An 11,833-nucleotide genomic window follows, 5' to 3' on the forward strand; every position below is an offset into this window, starting at 1 on the left:
AGGGAGCCCGATATAGGACTCGATCCTGGGACTCCAGGATCATGCCCTGAGCCGAAGGCAGATGCTCAACTGCTGAGCCTCCCAGGCATCCTTGTTACTGTTCTTTCTAATAGGCACATAAGTTAGATCCACTCATCAGTGTGCATAGCGTATTTCAGAATTATTTTAAAGCTTCTTTTTGATTCTCAACAGAGAAGAAAAGACAAGGTGACAGAGTTCCAGATGTCTGCTCAGGGCCAGTGGCTCTTTCCCATTGCACCATCCTCAAAATTTCTCCTGTGCTCTCAACTGCAGGCCACAGAGTTGACCTTCCTCCCCAGGGCACCCCATCGCCACTAAATGGGAAAAACCATCCACAGATTTCTGCTTTCTGTGCATCTCAGTTTGTGCAAACATACCACAGCTCATTATTTTTGCTTAAAGTGACTTAAAGCCAACTCTAGGCCCGGTCGGTCTGCGAGGGTAGAATACCCAGTCTCAGATTCTCTGGGCCTCATGTTCAGCTAAATGCACCAGGCACAGGGTCACCTCTGACCACTGCCCTTTGTCGTCTCGGGGCCACTCAGCCTCTCCCAAGCCTGCCTCCAGATTATCAGTGGGGTGATCCCCCATGGCCACTGGCCACAGGGCTCCTTACTCTGCTTCCCTGAGAGCAGCTACACATCCCTGTCCCCGCCTCACGTCCCACCTGTCTGCCTGGGGTTTGAAGGGGGGGCAGGCCCCTGTCAGTAGCTACAGACATCTCAGGCTCTCCTGGCCAAGGGGAGAGCGCGGGTGGGAGGGGAGGGGGCTGGCAGCCCAAGAGCTGACAGCTCGGCGCTGGCCTCCCTGCCCCCACCTGACCTCCCCCCAGGGCAGGGGGCCATCTGCTGCCAGAAGCGTGGGCGGCAGCTGGCCCCCTTTAGCAGGGCCCTGGGGAGGGGCTCATCTATGGCTGACTTTTGACCTTCCCGCTACCCTCAGGCCTCCAGCGAGCGTGCGTGTGCACGTACAGCCTGTGTGCCTGTGAGGCCTGGTTGCGTCTACCAGCTTGGTTTATGTTTATAGGGCTATAGCTCTTTATCGTTCACTCGAAATCCAAAAAGTCTTTCTGTAATTCATTTGCAGGCAAAGTCCAACCGGAACAGATGGACATGAGGCTTTATTTACGTCACTTAGTTTCAAGACAAAATAGTAACACATCAGCTCACGGGGCGGTGGCTGTTCACGGCACATGCACGTCCAGAAAGCCTCGGTTCTGAATCCCAGCTTGAGTGCAGAGAGAAGGGCCCCACACCTGAGAAGGCAGGGGTCTCAACAGGGCCTGGCTGCACTGCCACCCTCTCCGGACAGGCTGGTCACTGGGCAGGTGCAGGGACTGCTGGGCCCCGGGGATAGCTCACGTCACATTTGCTCCAATCTGTCTTTCAAAGAGGAGCCAGATTCATGCCCATGGGCTTGTCCAGGATGGAAGCCTCCCAATGCCTCTTGGGGACGCAGCCGGGTCCCGTGAATCCTGCTGACTCCCCACATGCTGTCAGGGGCCCAGATGGCCGAAAGGATGCACAAGCATGCACTGGTTTGCACCCACACATGCATGCACACGTGCACACATTTACACACACACACACCCCTCCATATCAGGTCTCTCCGGGGAAAACTGCCAGCGTCTGGAGTGACCAGAAGTAGCATGCACTCACACTGCTCAACTGGGAATCATCTGGAATGTGAACACAGTGTGAATGTGTGAACGAGTCTGGCTGCTTCTCTCTTGCCTCCCTGAATCTGCCAGAAAGTCCACAAGCAGAGGCAGGATGTCTGGCGACGACGTCTCCTGGGAGCCCCCTGTGCTGACTTCCAGGATCTTATTCCAAATAGTGTTGGAACCCGCTCCTGGAGCTGCTTGCAAGGCCGGTTGGGAATCAACAGAGAAACCGGGCTGGGCCGCGCCTGCTTGGAGGAGACAGGAGCCGCTGGAGGTGAAGTGGTTTTTCCAGACCGGGCGGCTCCAGGTCACTCGGGAAAGCCCTCCTCTCTGCAGAGGGACCCCAGGCCGGACAGGAAGTGGCTCTGGTGCCTTTCTATTTTCTTCCGAAACATAAAGAGAGCCCAGGGACCAGCAGCCCACCGCTCCCACCTCCCGTCGTCCGTCTAATCGCCCCGCAGGGACACACAGTCCGAGCACCTGCAGGGAGTCCCGGAGGTGAGCAGTCTCTCCCAGGGAGCCGATGTGTCAGCCCTGGTGTGGGGCTGGCCCCTCCCCCCAGATTCGGCTCCTAATCTTCCTTGTGCACCTGATGTAGCGGGGAGGGACAGGCCAGAGCCACCCACCCCCCAGGTCGGGTCAGGGCCCCCTGCAGGGCAGGGCCAGGAGGGCAGAGCAGCCCAGGTGCAGGTGCAGGCTCCCCGGGGCTCAGGGCGCGTGAGCACCTGCCCATCAGCCTCCGTCCTCGCAGCCCCTCTTCGCTGTCCTGCGCTATCCCGCAGGAGCCTCCTTGTCCCTCCGACAACGTGCAGACGGAGTATCAAGTGCCCAAATGGCAGCATAAAAGGAAGTGAAGGAAAAGTAACGTCTCCTGGAGCAGTAAGCGTTCAGGTGGCCGCCGCGGAGATCACGTGGTCGGTGGTCCTCCGACATCCTCCTCACTCAGGATCCCTGAGGACACGGCGGGTGCGGCTTCAGGACCCCAGCCCCGCGGGCAACATCTCCTGAGACTGTGGACCAGCGCCGGGCCGAACCAAGCCTGCATGTCCCCGGAGGGTCCCAGCAGTGCTTCTGGGAAGCTCGCCGTGAATCTCCGCCGTGTGAGAAAGGCATGGTTTAGGACACACGCAAGTTGAGTATGACATACAGACCATCAACATCATGTTTCACACAGTCCAGCAGCTGGCAGGATGTTTTGGGCCATGGCGTCATTCTGTTTGCCTGGGACTTGCTCCCCCTTGGGCCTAACCCTGCCCACAAAATACCAAGCATCTCGATGATCTTGTTTCCCCGAAGAAATGCCCCACAGAGTGGGGGGCATTTGCCCCTCGGAGACCCACTGTGCACCCTTGCCTTGGCCAGTGCCAATGCCAGAAGCAACATAGCCCACGTGGGGCCTGGCCCGACCCTGCCTTCCGTGAGTCCCATCATATGTTCTGAGGCAGTGAAGCCTGTCCATGAAAGGTCAGCTGGGTGCGTGGGGTCCAATGGGGCAGCCTGTGAGCCCCTGCCTACAGCATCCTGGAAGCCCCGTGGCAAGCCCAGATGCACCAGGATCCCTCACACATAGGCCAAGAGTCTGTAAATCACCTGTCAGTCCCGGGCTACATTTGTTGATTCTAGAGGTTTACCCATTGAATGCCAGGGCTCTGAATCAGGCAGCCTGAGCTTCACATCTGTTCCCGGGTCATCGCTTTGTACCTCATGCCAGAGCCAGGTGTGGGGCGGGGCCCCATGGAGCAGCAATGGGAGCTGGCCACAGATGACAGGCCACGTCTGTGATGGCCTAGGCACAGAGCATGGACAGCTCTCCCAGCCGCTGGGAGACACACATGCCCTGTGTGGGAGCTGGAGATGATGCCCAGCTCTCTGGTCTGCTGTTTGGATGGAGTTTGAGGCCCAGGGGGCAGACCTCTGACAAATGGGAGGTGACATCACCTCCCGCCACAGGCAATGAAGCGGTCTGAGCAGAGCAAGGGGACAGAGCCCACACCCCACAAGCAGGAGTCAGCCAAGTCAGGACAGACAGAAATGTCTCCTGCTCTTCATGCTCCCTGGGTCTCCCCAGCCCTTGTTCATCAGCAGTCCTTGGGTGGGGAGAAGAGAAATCCTGAGGCAGAGCCAGACACAAGGGCTGGGCCTTCTGGTTGACCTTCCTCTAGCGGCGCTCTGTGGACTTCATCCATTGGGCCTAAGCATGGGTGTCAGACCCCAAAGATACAGGAAGGACCCCTTGAGGTCCCAAATATGGCAATGTAGACCAGATAAGGTCTGTGCGCCCCATTGAGAATAACCAATCCACATTTGCTGGTGGCCTCTGCCATGCAGCACAGCCCATCATGGACAAACCCGAGGCTAAGGCTGGTCCCACGTCCAGCAGATGAAGATGGACACTGTGCAGGATGAAGGTGGAGCCGTAGGGCCTATGTCCTCACAGCTATGAAAAAAAACTAAACTCGGTGTCTTTGTCAGCTAGGGTTCAAAACCAGATTTACAGGCATCTCTTAACTTAGTCAAATCACTTACCAGTTAGGTCAGTCCGTGGACAGAAACCGCAGGTTCTGGGAACAACGTGGTTCTCCCACCAAATGTAAGGAGAAGGCGCCCACCTTTGCTCTGCTCATGACTTTAATATTTGCAGCAGGAGTCAGGCCGAGCAGAGACCATAGAGGCACATGTAAACCAAGACAAATCGGAATGGGTCATAAAATCCCCCCCGTGCATGTTTTCTGGTCCCCTGGCCGAAGCGCTTGGCCTAGTGGCTCACTGGCTGGGACCCTGCTCCAACCCTGCGGACGGCGGTCCCCACCCTGAGGGAGCAAACTCCCCTCTCTGCCCCTGGAGACCCGACTTCCCAGCCTGTGCGGGCAGCCCAGGAAGGGGAGGCGGCTCGGCTCCGGGAGCCTCCTCAGGCTGGCAGACACCCACGGGCGCCACATCACAGAGGCCGCCCAGCTGGGGCTCACCTGCGGAGCCCTCCCTGCGGCTGCTGACCTCCCCGGAGCGGCCAGACAGGTTCCCCGGGTGGCAGCGAGCGCCAGGCCGGAACAGCCCGTTCCCAGCGCTGCCCTGGAGGGCCGCCTTCTCCATCCCGACTCCGTGTGTGATCAGAACGTGACAAAGGTGTGGGGGGGTGTCGTCCCTTCACGCGTCCCTAAGCGTGACCTGGAGGAAGCCACGGGAGGGAAAAATCCACCTCCGAGAAGGCTGAACCCGCTAGAGTTTTAAAAGAAAGAGAAGATACGTGGAGAGAAAGGCCTGAAGCTCTTCTTTGTGCAGCTTCCCAGAAGGACAGTGTCTGCCCCGCATGCCCCTGCGGGGAGGGGGGGGGGGGTTAGACGGACTGGACACGGCTCCTGACACCCCCAAGGCTCCCCCGGGACTGTCTCGCCCCTTTTTCCCCTAGTTGTCTACATCAGTGGGTTTCACTGCAGATGCCTGGGCCCCACTCCGGCCCAACTAGGTCAGCAGGGGACCCCCAGAGGTGCCCACTGGTTCTGAGGCTGAGGCCCTCGGAGCCCCCAGGCATCCTAGCCCCCCACGTACACAGTGTGGGTGGAAAAAAGCCTCGGGACTCTTGAAAGATCCCCATCATCACAAGCTTGGCCCTTGGCCATTTACCATTAAAATCCAACCAAGTCCTAGAGCAGAACTGCAGCAGGCGGACATGCTGTGGCTTCCCAAGCCTTTGCTCTGAGCGGCTTCCCCGGGCGACCCCTCTCACGCCCCCGTCACATCACCGGATGTCCAGGCCCCGTGAGTAGCACCCACACCCTGCACAACACCCGCCCTCGGAAAGTTGGCCCAACCTGGAACCTTCCTGAAAGGAGCCAGCGCAGGCTTCTGGGAAAGGTGTTCAGGTCGGCGCCCACACGCTCAGGGATGCAGCGGCACCAATTGAAATCCACTGTGTGGGGCCTCCCCACCAGCTGTCCCGTGTGCGGCTCAGAACACCCTGTGGTCAGAGGCGGTGTTCTCTGCCCAGAGAAGCTCATTTGCCCAAGGTCTGCAGCAGAGCAGGGGTCCGGGCTCCCGCCCACCGGGTGCCAGGTCGGGCCTTCACCAGAGGGCCATGGACTTCAAGGGATGCTCTTGTTCTGGAAACTGACACTGCAGGGCTGTGTGCTGTGCGGGGCAGGAGACCCCACGGAGCCAACACCCCCTCAGGAGGGGCCCAGCACACATGCAAGCAGCTCCCTGTCAGCCCTGGGGACCCGAGAAAGCCGGCTCATTTGTCTCTGTCCAGCCTCACCTGGTGACCAGAACGGGGTGGTGATAGGGACCCCGGGACATCCACATGGCCCACAGAAGCCCCAGCAGGGTGAACAGCAGAGAGTGCAGCGTCCCAGGGGAGCAGAGAGTGTGCCATGAAAGCCAAGTTATTCTGAGGATCCTTTGACCTATTTTCTTAAGACACTTGGGGTGCTGGGTCGGGCTGTGTGTGGGGTCCTGGGTACCTCGTCTTGACATCCTAACTGACCTCAGCCCCTCTCAAGTGTCCTTTATCTTCAGAATCCCGCCTGCAGCCTGTTTCTCTTCCCGACACCCTGGGCGCAGACACATCCCGATTGCTTGGGTGACACCACAGAAGGACTCCTGTCCCTGACCACGGGTGGGGCCCTAAGGCCCGGCCATGGCCCCACCACAGACATAAAGGTATTATTTGTTGGCCGCAAGGGGACAGGGCCCCGGGGCCTGTGTTACAACTTTGGGCATCCTGGCAGAGGAGAAGCGAGTGGGCAAGGAGCTTGATAAGAGCAGAGCTGGGGAGGCCGGTGCAGGCACATGGCTCTCATGGTGACCAACCTGCAGGGGCCAAGCCTTCTCCCAGACATCTTCTCCAAGCTGGATGAGTTCCCTGGAGCTGCTTGCATGGCCAGGGGCCTCTGGGGTGGGACGAACCTTCCTCTGTCACATATTATATGGGAGAAGCAGAGGCAGCCCAGCTAAGATAGGAACCAAAGACACAGATGCTGGAAGGCAGGTGACTCTCCTGGATACAGCAGGACCAGCCAGCGATGCCCCGGCTCCCGGGTCAGGTGCCTCGGTGTAGCACACTCGCAAGACAAGGCGGCCCTCCAGGTGGACCAGAGCCTGGGCCAGCCCCGTGGCACGCACCAAGATGGCCAATTCATCCACTTGCAAGAAGGAGGCCTCCAGTTGTCCCAGAGGAGGCCATTCTGCAACCGCTTGCACCCAGAGAAGTTTCTCTGCTCCCCAGCATCTTAGAACCACTGGCCGTGGGGCCCTCCTCCCTTTGTACGCCACCAGACACGGGCTGACCAGGTCACCAGAGGTCGGTGTTAGTGCTGGGGAGAGGCCAGCCACGCCGATGAGTGCTGAGTGGGCAGCCACACTCGGCTCTGGGTGAGCCCCAGGAGGGTGCCTATGGAGGTTCCTGCTGCCAGGGAGGGGGTGGGAGGCATAAAGCTCACCCTCTTTTGGGGAGGACGACTCTGCAAACATTTGACCTTGACCCCTGGTGTCTCCTGATTTCAAGGTAACCCAGCCTGAGGCTGCCAGCATCTCCAAGTGATGGGGACAGCAGGAGGAAGGTGGGCTCAGCCTGGGGGGCACTGAGGACCTACATACCGGCCTCCAGGCTCTGGCCAAGAAGATTCAGGCCCATGTCTCGGTTGCCACATTTGGGAGCAAGAGGTGGCAACAGCCATGCAGCCCTGCTGCTGTCAGAGAGAAGGGCACTCCGTGTGGCCCAGCCTCAGAGCCCCTGCCTCTCCTAACGTGGGACTCAGCCCTGCTCTTGTCTCGAGAGGGGAGAAGGGCCACAGCTGGGAAGGCGGTCAGAAGCTTCGGGCATGAGCCGTGGCAGTGTTTGTGAGCTGAGCAGCCACCTGTGTCCACGGTCTGCCTCTAAGAGGTCCCGGCCAACCTCTGAGGCATCCCCAAAGAGGCAGATCTCTCCAGTGATGTGTTAGATTCTTTGTTTTGCTACTAACAGATCATAAAATTGTCATATTCTTTTATTATGAAAATATGATCAAGTTCATCATTTTTCAAAGTGCCCTATGGGTCAGGCCCCTGTGGGGAAACAGGGTAATGCAAAGAGCTAAGGAGAGAGGGACCCATGGGGGACATGGCCCAAGGGAGCCAGTGAGAGTCAGCATGGAGGGTGCAGCGTGCAAGTCTGCACCACAGGGGTGACCAGGGAGATGGGGGGATGACAGGGGCAGTGGAATGGCTGCTGAGGGGAGGGAAGGAGGGGGTGGGGAACAGAGAGGAACAAAGTACCCGTGAACCACAATGGGGCAGGGAGGGCCTGGGCAGATGCTGAGCCAGGGCTCTCAGGGCCCGGGAAGGGCAGAGAGCCAACCCAGGGCCACGCGGGAGAAGCACAGCAAGCTGACTCTCCAGAGCCCAGACTCCAGGTACAAAGTGCGGGGGGTGGTTCACAGGACCCCGAGCGCCCCCGCTGCCCCGCACTCCAGGTGGCTGAACATGTTCCATGGGGATGATAGGTGGCTCCAAAGTCTCTACTGCTGACCCCCTGCCTTTGCAAAGGATGACCGACTTCTCTCTGTGGGGTCCGGGCCTCCAGGACACTCCTGGCCAGGACACAGCAGAAGGGAACGTGTGGTAAATCTGGGACCAGATGGCAGAGTTTTGCAGCTGCCCCGTCCTCCCTTGGAAGCCTCTCACCCTGGGAGAGGCCAGCCACCCCCAGTGAGGTCCCGGGCCCGCCAGGCCAGCCCACCCACCAAAGGGTGTCACCAAATGACCTCTGTCAGTTCCAGGAGGAGCAGGGGACCAGTCAAGCCCAACTCTGCTTGAATTCCTGACCCACAAATCAGGGCATGCAATTAAATGATTGTCCCTCTAAACCTCTAAATGTGGGGTGACGGGTGAGCAGCAGCAGACTCTCGGGACAGACCCTCTGTCACGCTCCCCACTGCCTCCCCGAGCTCGTCCCCATCTGCCAGTGGCACCAGGCCTGGTCGAGGAGGGGACAAGCCAAGGCCCTGTGGCACCAGGACAGCAGAGCCGCCTGCTGCAGTGACAAGTCTGGGGTCTATACGTACACAATGTAGGCGCGCAAGGCTCAAGCAACAGACATTTGCTTGAGCAATGAGGTATTATTAGCAAAGAGGGGAATCTAACCAGAATCAGTGGAATTTTAAGGAACACCTTCTGAGGCTTTAACTGGTTGCTCTGAGGGGAAAGCGATTTTCCACTGCAGCAAGAGGCTCTGTCTTCATTCCTGTACCTTCATTCCTGACCATGAAGCTCAGCGGCCTCAGCCGTGGTCTTGAGAGTGTGAGGTTTTTTCCTAACAAGGGGACATGTCTCTGAAGGACAAAATAGATTCGAAGAGACCAAGAATTGACTCTCCTTAGAGAAGTTCTCATAGACAAGAACAGAGGAGCTGGCCCTGATCCTGTCCTGCATCTGCCAGCCAGGGATCCTGGACAAGTCACACAGGCCAGGGATTCTGGACAAGTCGTACAGGCCAGAGATCCCCGGGAAAGTTGCACAGGCCAGGGATCCCTAGACAAGTCACACAGGTTCAGGGATCCTGGACAAGTCACACAGGCCAGGGATCCTGGACAAGTCACCTGACCTCAGGTGCCAGTGTCTCCAGGAATGGCATGGCAGCGGGCATGTGTTGGCTCGCAGGATGCCTCCTCACTGGCCTGGGCATGCAGGCCATCTAGAATGTTCACCAAAGGTCTGGAATGGTGTTGTTAGCAAGTGTCGAGAGGAATCAGGGCTGTATCCCGAGACAGCTCGTAACCGCAGCGTGCCCATGCCGAGGAGGGGCCAGGAGAGGAGGCGGCTCCGGGGCGGTGCCCTGCCATCCCAGGTTTATAGACGACCCCTTGTGGGGCAAGGCTCACAGACGGACCCCCGGACACGTTACAGGAAGGTCCCAGAGCCCACGTGGTTCCTCCGCCGTGGTGCTGCCTGGCACTTGAGGCTCAACGCAGCTGGTCTTCCTCACTCTGGTGCACGGTGACCTCACTCACTCTGGTCCTACAGGCCCCTGACCCGGATCTCCACCCAGGCCAGGGCGAGCACTCCGGCGGCCCGGCCAGCCCTGCGGTCACCCCGCACCCTCCAGGAGCCAGAAATAAAATCCTGTTGCCGAGGGGAATGGGGCCGCCTTCCCATTGTCCTCATGCCAGGGGTCCAGGCACGGCGCTGCCGTGGGGCGTGTAGTCCAAGCAGGCACACGTGTCACACCCGCGCGGGAGACGGGCGGCCCCCTCCCAGCAAGGCTGCCCCAACCCCATGTGTTTTCAGGATCACATGATAGTTTGGGGATTGGAGAACAAAATATGGGTGGTTTTGTTGTTTTTTGGTTTTTATTTTTTACAAAGAAGCTGCACACAGGGTTTCCCGGGTGCCTCCTCCAGCTGAACATGCAGGGCTGTGCGGGGCGGCCTGACCTCCTGGCCGCAGCGACACGGCACCACCTTGGGCAGCGCTCCCAGTGCAGCCAGCTTCCTACCAATCCCGCTGCAGGCGGCGCTCCCAGAGAAACCCCATCGAGAGCCCGCCCCACGTGAGGTCCTTGAACACGAGAGAAAGTGATGGGCATCGCAAGGCACGGAGACCAGGGCCACAGTGAGGGGAAGGAGCACCCGAAAGAGAGGGGCATTGGACTCCGGTCTCAAGGGGTGGGGGCAGGGCAGGCCAGGCAGACCGCATGCAGGTGTGACAGGTCAGGCTGAGGTCGGTCCGGTGCCTCCGCGGGCCTGGGGAGGCCAGAGGCTGACACTCAGCAAGGTTAGGAGGCAGGACACCTGCCCTGACGGCCTGTGAGAGGCAGACATCACCCGGGGTCTCTCAGCGCTACTGAGGAAGGTCTATGGGCATCCACGGGGGCAGCGGCAGGAGGAGGATGGAGAAGGGATGAGGCTTCTGGGGAAGGGTCTGAGCACCAGGGAGGGAGGGCGCCATGGGCCGGGCCAAGACCCGGGGCCTGCACGGGGTAGTCAGAGGAGCCTGCAGCCCAAGCGGAGGAGTGGGCAGGAAACCGGAGGCTAACAGATCCACGGTCCATGACCACCACCCCTGGACACACTGTGGCCCTCAGATCCCACCGCAGGTGCTGCTTCTGGGCAGCCCCAGCCGATGTAGGGACACACTGAGAGGCCATGGGAGAAACGTCCCATCTTCCCTGGCTCCCTGGAAAGGCCTGGCCTCCCCACCTCCACACCCTACCTGGAACCTCCTCCCATCTCAGAGCTGCAGGCCTGGCCTTGAGAAGCTGTGCAGGGTGATGGGCAGTGTGCACAAGGGCATAATGATGGGCATCCATCACGACAGAGTAGACCCACTGCCCTAAAAATCCCCTGTTCACCCCCCTGCTCATCCCTCTCCCCACCAGCCCTGGCAACGGTGCACGACACCCAGAGTAAATCCCAGGGGAAGCCACGGCCTTCGGGCGATGACCATGTGTCCACACAGGCTTGCGGGTTATTGGAAATGCCGCAGTCTGGTGGGGGTGCTGATGGTGGAGGAGGCTCTGCGTGGGGCGGGGCAGGGGCATGTGGGAAATCTCTGTTCCTTTCGTTCGATTTTGCTGCGAACCTAAAACCGCTCTAAAAATAAATAAATAAATAAATAATGGGATGTCTAAGTGGCTCAGTGGTTGAGCATCTGCCTCTGGCTCAGGTCGTGATCCTGGGGTCCCGGGATCGAGTCCCACATCGGCTCCTCACAGGGAGCCTGCTTCTCCCTCTGCCTGTGTCTCTGCCTCTCTCTCTGTCTCTCATGAATAAATGAATAAAATCTTTAAAATAAATAAGTATAAATAAATAAATAAGTAGAGTTTTAATTTTTTAAAAAGGAGTAGAGACAGAGCTGGGAGCTCCCATGGGCTGCTGAACTGGGTGCCCTCCTTTTCCCTGGAAGGCAGCCCGGGGCCCTGGCCCCGCCACGTCTCCCGGCCACCACATGTGCTCACATCACGAGCGAGGAGTCACAGTGAGTCCCGAGCAATGGGCGCATGTGGGGCCTCCTCCCCACACAGTGGGGCTGAGCAAGGAGCGGCTGTGGATGCGCAGGTGACAGGCTGGCATGGCAGTGTCTGGCGGTTCCCGGGACAAGGACTCCCTGTCCACTGGGTCTGGGGGCCGCCGCGTTGCTCCTGGCTCCCATCCCTGTCGGGTGGACTCTGGCTTCCCT

General features: G+C 59.2%; 1 long non-coding RNA gene across 1 annotated transcript; it reads right to left on the bottom strand.

Annotated features, from left to right (window-relative positions):
* Positions 1-1,100: 1,100 nt before the first annotated feature.
* Positions 1,101-4,734, bottom strand: LOC144321007 (uncharacterized). Its single transcript, XR_013386699.1, has 2 exons — positions 4,211-4,734; positions 1,101-2,775 (listed from the first exon to the last, which is right to left on the bottom strand). It is a non-coding gene; the product is annotated as an uncharacterized LOC144321007 (long non-coding RNA).
* Between the last annotated feature and the right edge of the window lie 7,099 nt (positions 4,735-11,833).

This window comes from Canis aureus, chromosome 1, assembly GCF_053574225.1.
Source record: "Canis aureus isolate CA01 chromosome 1, VMU_Caureus_v.1.0, whole genome shotgun sequence".
NCBI classification, from domain to species: domain Eukaryota; kingdom Metazoa; phylum Chordata; class Mammalia; order Carnivora; family Canidae; genus Canis; species Canis aureus.